The sequence below is a fragment of the Mustela lutreola genome, chromosome 4 (assembly GCF_030435805.1).
Source record: "Mustela lutreola isolate mMusLut2 chromosome 4, mMusLut2.pri, whole genome shotgun sequence".
Taxonomy (NCBI): domain Eukaryota; kingdom Metazoa; phylum Chordata; class Mammalia; order Carnivora; family Mustelidae; genus Mustela; species Mustela lutreola.
In genome coordinates, this window is record NC_081293.1 from 55591833 (window position 1) to 55600266 (window position 8434).

Below are 8434 nucleotides of genomic sequence, written 5' to 3' on the forward strand. Positions count from 1 at the left end.
GACTGCAATTGTTCTGGAGGGAAAATTAAAGGCAGAAAGTGGAGATGGACCAGCCAAGGTCCCACAGCAAGAGAACATAAGCTGTGGTGTTCTGACCCAGGTCCCCCAGCCTCCCTCCCAGGTCTCCCACACCGACTGGGGCTGCCCGATCCACCAGCCCCACCTCCCTCCTTCCACCCCTTGTCTCCCACCTCGGCCGCCTGGCACCCTCCACCCTGGGTGGTCGACACCTCGCCAAGGGGATTCCACACACACTGTCCCCGGTTCATCCCATCAAATGCACAGCCCAGAAGGGCTTCAGAAAAGTCCACAATGCTTGTGACTTGTGGAACATTTCTTAACCCCCTTTGATCCTCAGTTTCCCTATCTACAAAAATGGGAAAATCACCAAGCTGTTTATGGGACTGTGATGAGGATTGCTCTAAGCAGAGTACTTACATACTCTGTGCGCATGTACTCAGTGCCTGGCACATGGTAAGGACTCAGCCAAAGTCAGCTGTTCTTCTGACTGCATTTAGGGTTATTATCCTAAAAGAAGACACCCTATCTGGGAGCTTTGCGGATTCTGTGCTCCAAATGAGACCTGGGGTTTGGGGGGGGTGCTGTCCATGATGAAATGGCTCACCCATGTGTTTCTGTCAGAAAGGCCTGGAAGCAGAGCGAGTGCATAGTGCCACAACCAGGGAAGGACACGGCGAGCACCGGCTGGACTCAGCTCTCTGGGGTCCCTCCGGGGTCCATCACCGGAGTGAGATGACCACAACATGCGCAGCTGTCTGATGGAGGCCCCCACCGCACTCTCTCACACTCACCATGACCCCATATGATCTGCCGGGCAGGTGAGAGTCAGTCCTGCTTACAGAGGTGAGAAAAGGCTCACTTCTGGGACGTGGTTCCATGGGTCCAGAACTGGAACCCAGCCAGCAGAGCACCCTAGGTACCCCCAGGGGCAGGGGCCAGCGTGGGGCCAGAGCCCGCTGGCTCAGCAGCACCTAAAGGGGCTCCGGCCCACTGCTCACAGCTCAGGGTAAGCGTGGGCTGGGTGCATGGCAGGGGTCACCAGCTTGTCCTGGTTGACCCAGCTTCTCCGGTTTGGGCACTGCCATTCCCTGTCCTGGGCACACTGGGATGGTGGGCCACACGCTTGTGACCCAGACCCACTGGCTTCAGATGGGATGCATTCTTTTCCAGAGCACCCCTGGGTGGCCTCAGTGAAGCCATTCTCCGCTCCTGCTCTGCACCCCACCCTAGAACCACAGTTGTCTAGGAGACCTCCCCGTGCACTAGGAGGGCCCATGTGGCCCAGTCAGCAGTGGGGAGGTTAAGAGGAAGAAGCTATAGGGACCTGTCCCATCCACTCCCTTTACAGGCTCCGCTTTCCATGAGCTAGTGTTCCCCCCTCCCTGCACCCCATCTCTGCAGATCCATGCTTCTCCTAGACATTGGCCTCCTGCAGGCTGCCCTACTCCCTGGTGGGGGAGAGCAAGGATGCGACCAGCCACCAGTGCTTGGGCTCCTTCCTGGGGAACACATGGTGCTTCCAGCACCCTAATGTCCCCTGCATCCTCTGCCATAACCCCTTGCGACAAAGTGCCCTTCAGCACCTGCCCCTGGCCCTCCCCAGCTGCCAGCATTACCTGACCAGGGCCACAGCCAGCTGTCGTGAGGAAGTAGCCCAGGATTTGGCTGCAAGCATCCATAATGATTGGCAGGTCCAGCTGGACAGAGCCCAGGTGCCCATGGGACCATGGCCATAGCTGGCCCCACTCCAAGGCAGCCAACCTTGAGGCCCTGAAGACATGACAGGACCAGTACAACTTCAACACAAACTTGGTGGTGTCTCACATCTATAGGCTGTCAGGCACAAGGGAGAGGCCTGATGGATGGCTGGCAGGGGCAGACTGAGTGCTTAATGCCATGTCTGTCCCCGTTAGATGCTCAAGACAGTAGTTTTTAATCTGACCTTTCATCCCCAATATCTACAGTAGGCAGCCTCCCCTCACTCCCAGCTCCCTGGGCCCCATGATTCTGTACCTTCTAGATGCGTAGCTACTAATTGGCGCCCTTCACTTAGGCATGGATGGTGGTTGGACAGGGTCAGTGTGGCAGGCCATGGGAGAGATGGGGCGGGTCTGGCCCAGGATGCTGGCCACAGGTTAGGAAAGGGCAGCCTCTCTGAGAAGAAGCTAGGCGAATGTGCTAGCAGTCCCCAGCAGTCGGGGGAGAGGCTAGGAAGAGAAGGGGGAGCACATAAAGACGACCCCAGTGACTGGGGGCGGGCGGGAAGTATCCCCTGAAATGGAGAAGGGAAGATCAGGAGGGAGGGGGAAGGGCTCCTTTGGAACAAACTCACGAAAGTGAGTTTGAAGTTTCTGGGACAAGTGGCCCACGCCCGGCACGCAGGGAGTACCCGTGCCTGGCATTCCTGGGCAACGAGAGATCTGAGAATCATCAGTCTCTGGGTGGCAACGGAAGCCATGGGGGTTGCTGGGCTGACTTTGGGGCGAGCGCAGTCGGAAGAGAGGCTGGTTGGTGAAATTAAAACAACACGGACTCCCAGCAGCTGAGGTCCTCAGAGAGAGTTTTCTCACTCCTGGGCAATTCACTGACTGTCTTACTGAACAGGATTGATTTTCAATCCCTTCTGTACGTAACTCCCCAGCTCCTGTGTGCCAGGGACTTAACTCATCCTCAAAACACGTTCTCCCAGTAGGATCCTGGGTCCTTCTGTAAAGGGCACTTCCAGTGACTTCCCCTCCTCTCCAAGGTGGATGGATATGCAAATTTCATCTCCGTCTTGTCCCTTGCCAAACCCTGGTGTTTGGGGCTCTTTGCTTTTATCTTTCAACTTTGGGGCATGAAAATTTTCAATTATATACAAAAGCAAAGAGTATAATAAACCTTCGTGTACCCATAAACCTTCTTTAATAATTAACTTATAGCTAATCTCCTTCATTTATACACTCCCCACTCCCCTACACACACACACACACACACACACACACACACACACATGCTCCATCCTTACTGGATTATACTGAGGAAAATTACAAAATGTTCAGTGTGTATCTCTAAAATATAAAATCTCTTTAAAGAACGTAAATTTCTTTTTGAAGGGTAATATATGTATACTGAAAAGTGCACGAAGAGCACAGGCTCAAGAAATATGAGAAATATATACCCCTGGGGCGCCTGGGTGGCTCAGTGGGTTAAGCCTCTGCCTTTGGCTCAGGTCATGATCTCAGGGTTCTGGGATCAAGTCCCACATAGGGCTCTCTGCTCAGTAGGGAGCATGCTTCTCCCCCTCACCACCCCGCTTGCCTCTCTGTCTACTTGTGATCTCTGTCTGTCAAATAAATAAATAAAATCTTTTTTAAAAGAGAGAGAAATATATACCCTTACCTCATGTAAGTACTTCCCGCACCAAGCAGTAAAGCACCGTGAGCTCCCTAGATGACCCTCCCCCGTAGTTTTCCCCTCCTTAACCCTTCACAAAATCACCACCATTCTGACCTCTGCCGCGGGAGATTAGTTTTCCCTATTTTAAACTTGATATACATAGTATCGTACAGTTCATATTCTGCTGTGTCTGGTTTCCTTCACTCAACATTTTACACGCACGAGTTACCCATCAGTGTTTCCTGTATTGGTTGTTGGCTCCATTTTGTTGCTGTGTAGAATTCCACATACTACCGTTCATTCAGCCATCCTATTATTAGTAGACACTGGAGTGGTTTCCATCTGGACTGTTAGAAATAGCTTTGTATGCAGCTTTTTTTTTTTTTTTAAAGATTTTATTTATTAATTTGACAGAGAGAAATCACAAGTAGACAGAGAGGCAGCCAGAGAGAGAGAGAGGGAAGCAGGCTCTCTGCCGAGCAGAGAGCCCGATGCGGAACTTGATCCCAGGACTCTGAGATCATGACCTGAGCCGAAGGCAGCGGCTTAACCCACTGAGCCACCCAGGCGCCCCACTTTGTATGCAGCTTTGGTTGGACAGAGCAATCGTTTCTACGGGGTATGTTCCCAGGATCAGGATTACCTCACCATAGGATATATGTATGTTAATCTTTAAAAGATACTTCTAAATAGTCATCTAAATGGTTGGACCATGGGTCATCTGCCTTTCTCTTATGGATTTGTAGAAGCTTATTTATATTCTGAATTTTAATCCTTTGTTGGACCTATTAAAAACAGTTTCTTCCGGGGTGCCTGGGTGGCTCAGTTGGTTAAGCAACTGCCTTCAGCTCAGGTCATATCCTGGAGTCCTGGGATCGAGTCCCGCATCAGGCTTCCTGCTTGGTGGGGAGTCTGCTTCTCCCTCTGACCCTCCCTCTTCTCATGCTCGTGCATGCGCTCTCTCTCTCTCTCTCATTCTCTCTCTCAAATAAATAAATAAAATCTTTAAAAAAAAAAAAAAAGGTTTCTTCTGTGGCACTTGGGTGGCTCAGTTGGTTGAGTGTCTGACTCTTGATTTCAGCTCAGGTCTTAATCTCAGGGTTGTGAATTCAAGCCCCATGTTGGACTCCATGCTGGGCTTGGAGCCTACTTAAAAAATTTTTTAAAAAAAGAAGTATTTCTCCTGCTTTACTGTCTCTTGCTCTTTACTCTCTTCATATCTCTTCATGAACAGAAATTCTTCATTTTCATAAACTCTAATTTATCCATTTTTCCTTTAGTAAACCTTTTTAAATCCTATTTAATAAATCTTTCCCTCACCAAGGTCTTACAGATAATATCTTATGTTGTCTTTTTGAAGCTTTACTATTTTTATCATTTAATTCTACCTATATCTAGAATTTATTTTTACATGAGGTACAGTAAGATTCAACATGTATGTCTTTCCTACATGGGTATTCAAATTTCATATATCATTTATTGAGAAAAACATTCGTTCACTGTATTTCAGTGACACATTTCTCAGAAACTGGTGATCATATATGTGTGTCTGTTTCTGGACCCTGTTCTATCCATTGGTCTATTTTTCTGTATGTCTGACAATACCTTATTGACTCCATTGCTATAGCTTTACAGTAAGACTTTATATTTGGTGGTAAAAGTTTTCCATTCCAGCTTTGTTCTTCCTCTATATATTGTTGACTATCCTTGGCCTTTTGCATTTCCATATAGATTTTAGAATTGGCCCATAAATTTCCATATTAAAACAGAATTTTGTAGAATTGCATTTTATCTATAGATCAAACTGGGAAGCAATGACTCCTCTACAACCTTGACTCTTCTAATTCATGAACATGGTATATCCCTCCATTACATTATTTACCTCAGTACCATTTCTGAAGATTTTTGTACTTCATTAAACTTTTTCCTAGGAATTTCATGTACTATGATGTTATGTTAAATTGAATCATTTTTTAAAAACTTATTTTATAATCATTGCAGGTACGCTGACTTGGAGACCAGGGACATTGCTAATTTATTGTTAATTCAATATTTTATTATTAGATTCTTTTCAATATTCAATGTACTCAATACATCATTTTCATAAAGTGATAATTTTTTCTTTCTTTCCAACTATATGCCTTTATTTCCTTTTCTTGCTTACTGTACTAACTACAACCTCCAATATAATGCTGAACAAAATTGGTGAAAGGAAACACACTTGTCTTGTTCCCATTTTCCAAGGAAAAGCTTTTACTATGTCACCATTAAGTATGATGATAGGTGTATATCTCATCTATTTTTAGATTATTAGGAGTTTTTATCATGAATGGGTATTAAATTGCAAGGAGTGCTTTTCATATACCTAAAATGGGTCTATTATCCAGAATATATAAACTTTTACAACCCAACAATAAGAAAAATAACTTACTTTTTAAAGAGGCAAAGTACTTGAATAGACATTTTTCCAAAGAAAGTATACACAATGACCAATAAGCACATGAAAAGATCTTCAACATCATTAGACCTTAGGAAAATGCAAATCAAAACCACAATGAGAGGCCATTTTACATGCACTAGGATGGTATAACCAAAATGACAAATGACTACAAATGTTGGCTAGGTTGTAGAGAAATTGGAACATTCATGTAGTGTTGGTGGGAATCTAAAATGATGCAACTACTTTGGAAAATGGTTAGGCAATTCCTCAAAAAGTTAAACCTGGAGTTACCATATGACCCAGCAATTCCACACCCACAAGGAGTGAAAATGTAGATTCACACAAAATTCTTGTACAGGAATGCTGATAGCTCCATTGTTCATAGTAGTCAAAAAGTGGAAACAATTGATCAACTGATAATTAAATGAACAAAATGTTGTATAACTATACAGTGGAATATTATTTAGACATAAAAAGATTATAGTACTAATAAGTGTTACTATATGGACAAACTTTGAAAGCCTGTGCTAATTAAATGTCCCAGGACACACAAGAATACATATACTTGTCATATGATTCCATTTGCATGAAATTTCCAGAATAGGCAAACCCATAGAGAGGGAAAGTGGATCAGTTGTTGCCAGGGACTGGCACAGGGAAGGGAGGAGAGAATGGGGAGTGACTGTTAATGGATATGATGAAGTTTCTTTTTAGGGTAATGAAAATGTTCTGACACAAGATAGTGGTGAAGAGACTACTAAATTTTACACTTCAAAAAAGTGACTTTTATGGTTTGTATATCTTAATTTAAAAAAAAATCAAAAACAGACTTACAGCTGTTACGTAGCGTTAAATTGATTTATAATCCAAATTATTCTTTATATTCTCTCAGGAAGGCATAACATCGGAGACAATTGACCCGGAATAAAACAGTTGATTTCTATATAAAGACAGTATTTTATACAACAACAACAACAATAAAAGGAAAAACATTTTTTTCTAGGTTTGGGATTATTCAGACATTTTATTTCTTTCCATGTTAATTTTGGTAAGCTATTACTTTAAGGAAATGTATTGATTTTATTTATATTGGCAAATTTATTGGTATACAATTATTCATAATAACTTGTGATTGTTTTAATGTATGTAGGCTCTGTACCAATAGCACTTTTTCATTCCTGATGTCATCGAGTTGTGCCTTTTCCCTTTCTTTGTCTATATTAGTCTTCCTAAGGGTTCATAAACTTTATTTATCATTTTAAAAACCAAGCTATGAACTATTGGTTTTCTTATTGTATATTTTCTCTCAGTTTCATCAATTTCTTCTCTTCATTATTTCCTTCCCACACTGTTTGGATTTAATCTGTTGTCCTTTTTAACACCTGGAAATGGTTATTTTGATTATTGATAGTAAATATTTCTCTCCTTTTTTGATGTATGCATTTATGGCTATAAATTTTCCTCTAAGCATGGTGTTAACTGCATCCCATATATTTTGGTATGTCCTGTTATTATTATCATCCTGTTGAAAGTATTTTTCAATTTATTCCTTGACTTGGGGTTATTTTAAAAGAATTTAAATCCCAAACATTTGGGAATTTTGTTTTTTGTTCATAGAATTGATTCTAGCTTAATCCACTGAGTCATGGAATATTGATTATAAAATTTCAACCTTTAGAAATTGAATTCATTTTCTAGACTTATTTTATGGCCCATTATATGGTCAATTTAGAGAAATACTTAATGTGCACTGGAAAAGAAGATATATTTCTTTAGCACATGGATGCAATGCTCTATACACCTCAATAGGTCATGCTTAGCAATCGTGCTGTTCAAATCTTCTTTATCAATACTGATTTTATTGTCTACTTACTTCATCAGTCACAGAGAGACAGAGGGTAAAGTTTTTCACTATTACTCTGTCCCGCTTCTTCAGTTTTCTTCTTTAGGTTCTCTTTTACATGGAGGTTGGATCTTCTCTGTCTTCCATATCTATCACTTTCTCCCATATCTTTTCTTTTTCACTTCCCAGTTTATTTTTATTGCTTTTTAATTTTCCTCCTTTTCATCTACTTCTCTTAGGATATTATTTGTGTTATTTTTTCACTCTTGTATTTACTCTAATTTTTTCATTTCTGAAATGGTTTTTCTTTTTAGAAAAGAAAGATTGTCTCTCTTAATTATATGTGATCTCTTTTCAAGTCTTCTTTTTGTTCAATCACCTCATTTATGAATTTTTATAATCCTGAGTTAAGCTTTGATTTCATAGCTTCCATCATTTAAAAAATTATTTTAGCTCATTTTGAAATATTAAATTAAAATTTTCATTTGTTTTGTGAGCAAGTCTTTCTAGGGGCCATCATGATCTGATGGCCTGTTATTATGCTCATTCATCTCTTTTCTTATAAGAACTCTGAATGGAGCTGGGTTCCTTCTCTGCAATCCTGTTCTGTTACTCAAGTTTAAGTGAGATAAGCTTCCTTGTACTCTTAAGTGGGGAGAAAGGGAGAGGATTTCTTGGCCAAGATTCATGACTCTAGGGCTCCATCTTCTGTTGTACTGAAAAATGTTTTTGATAGGGGCTTCAGAGGAGCT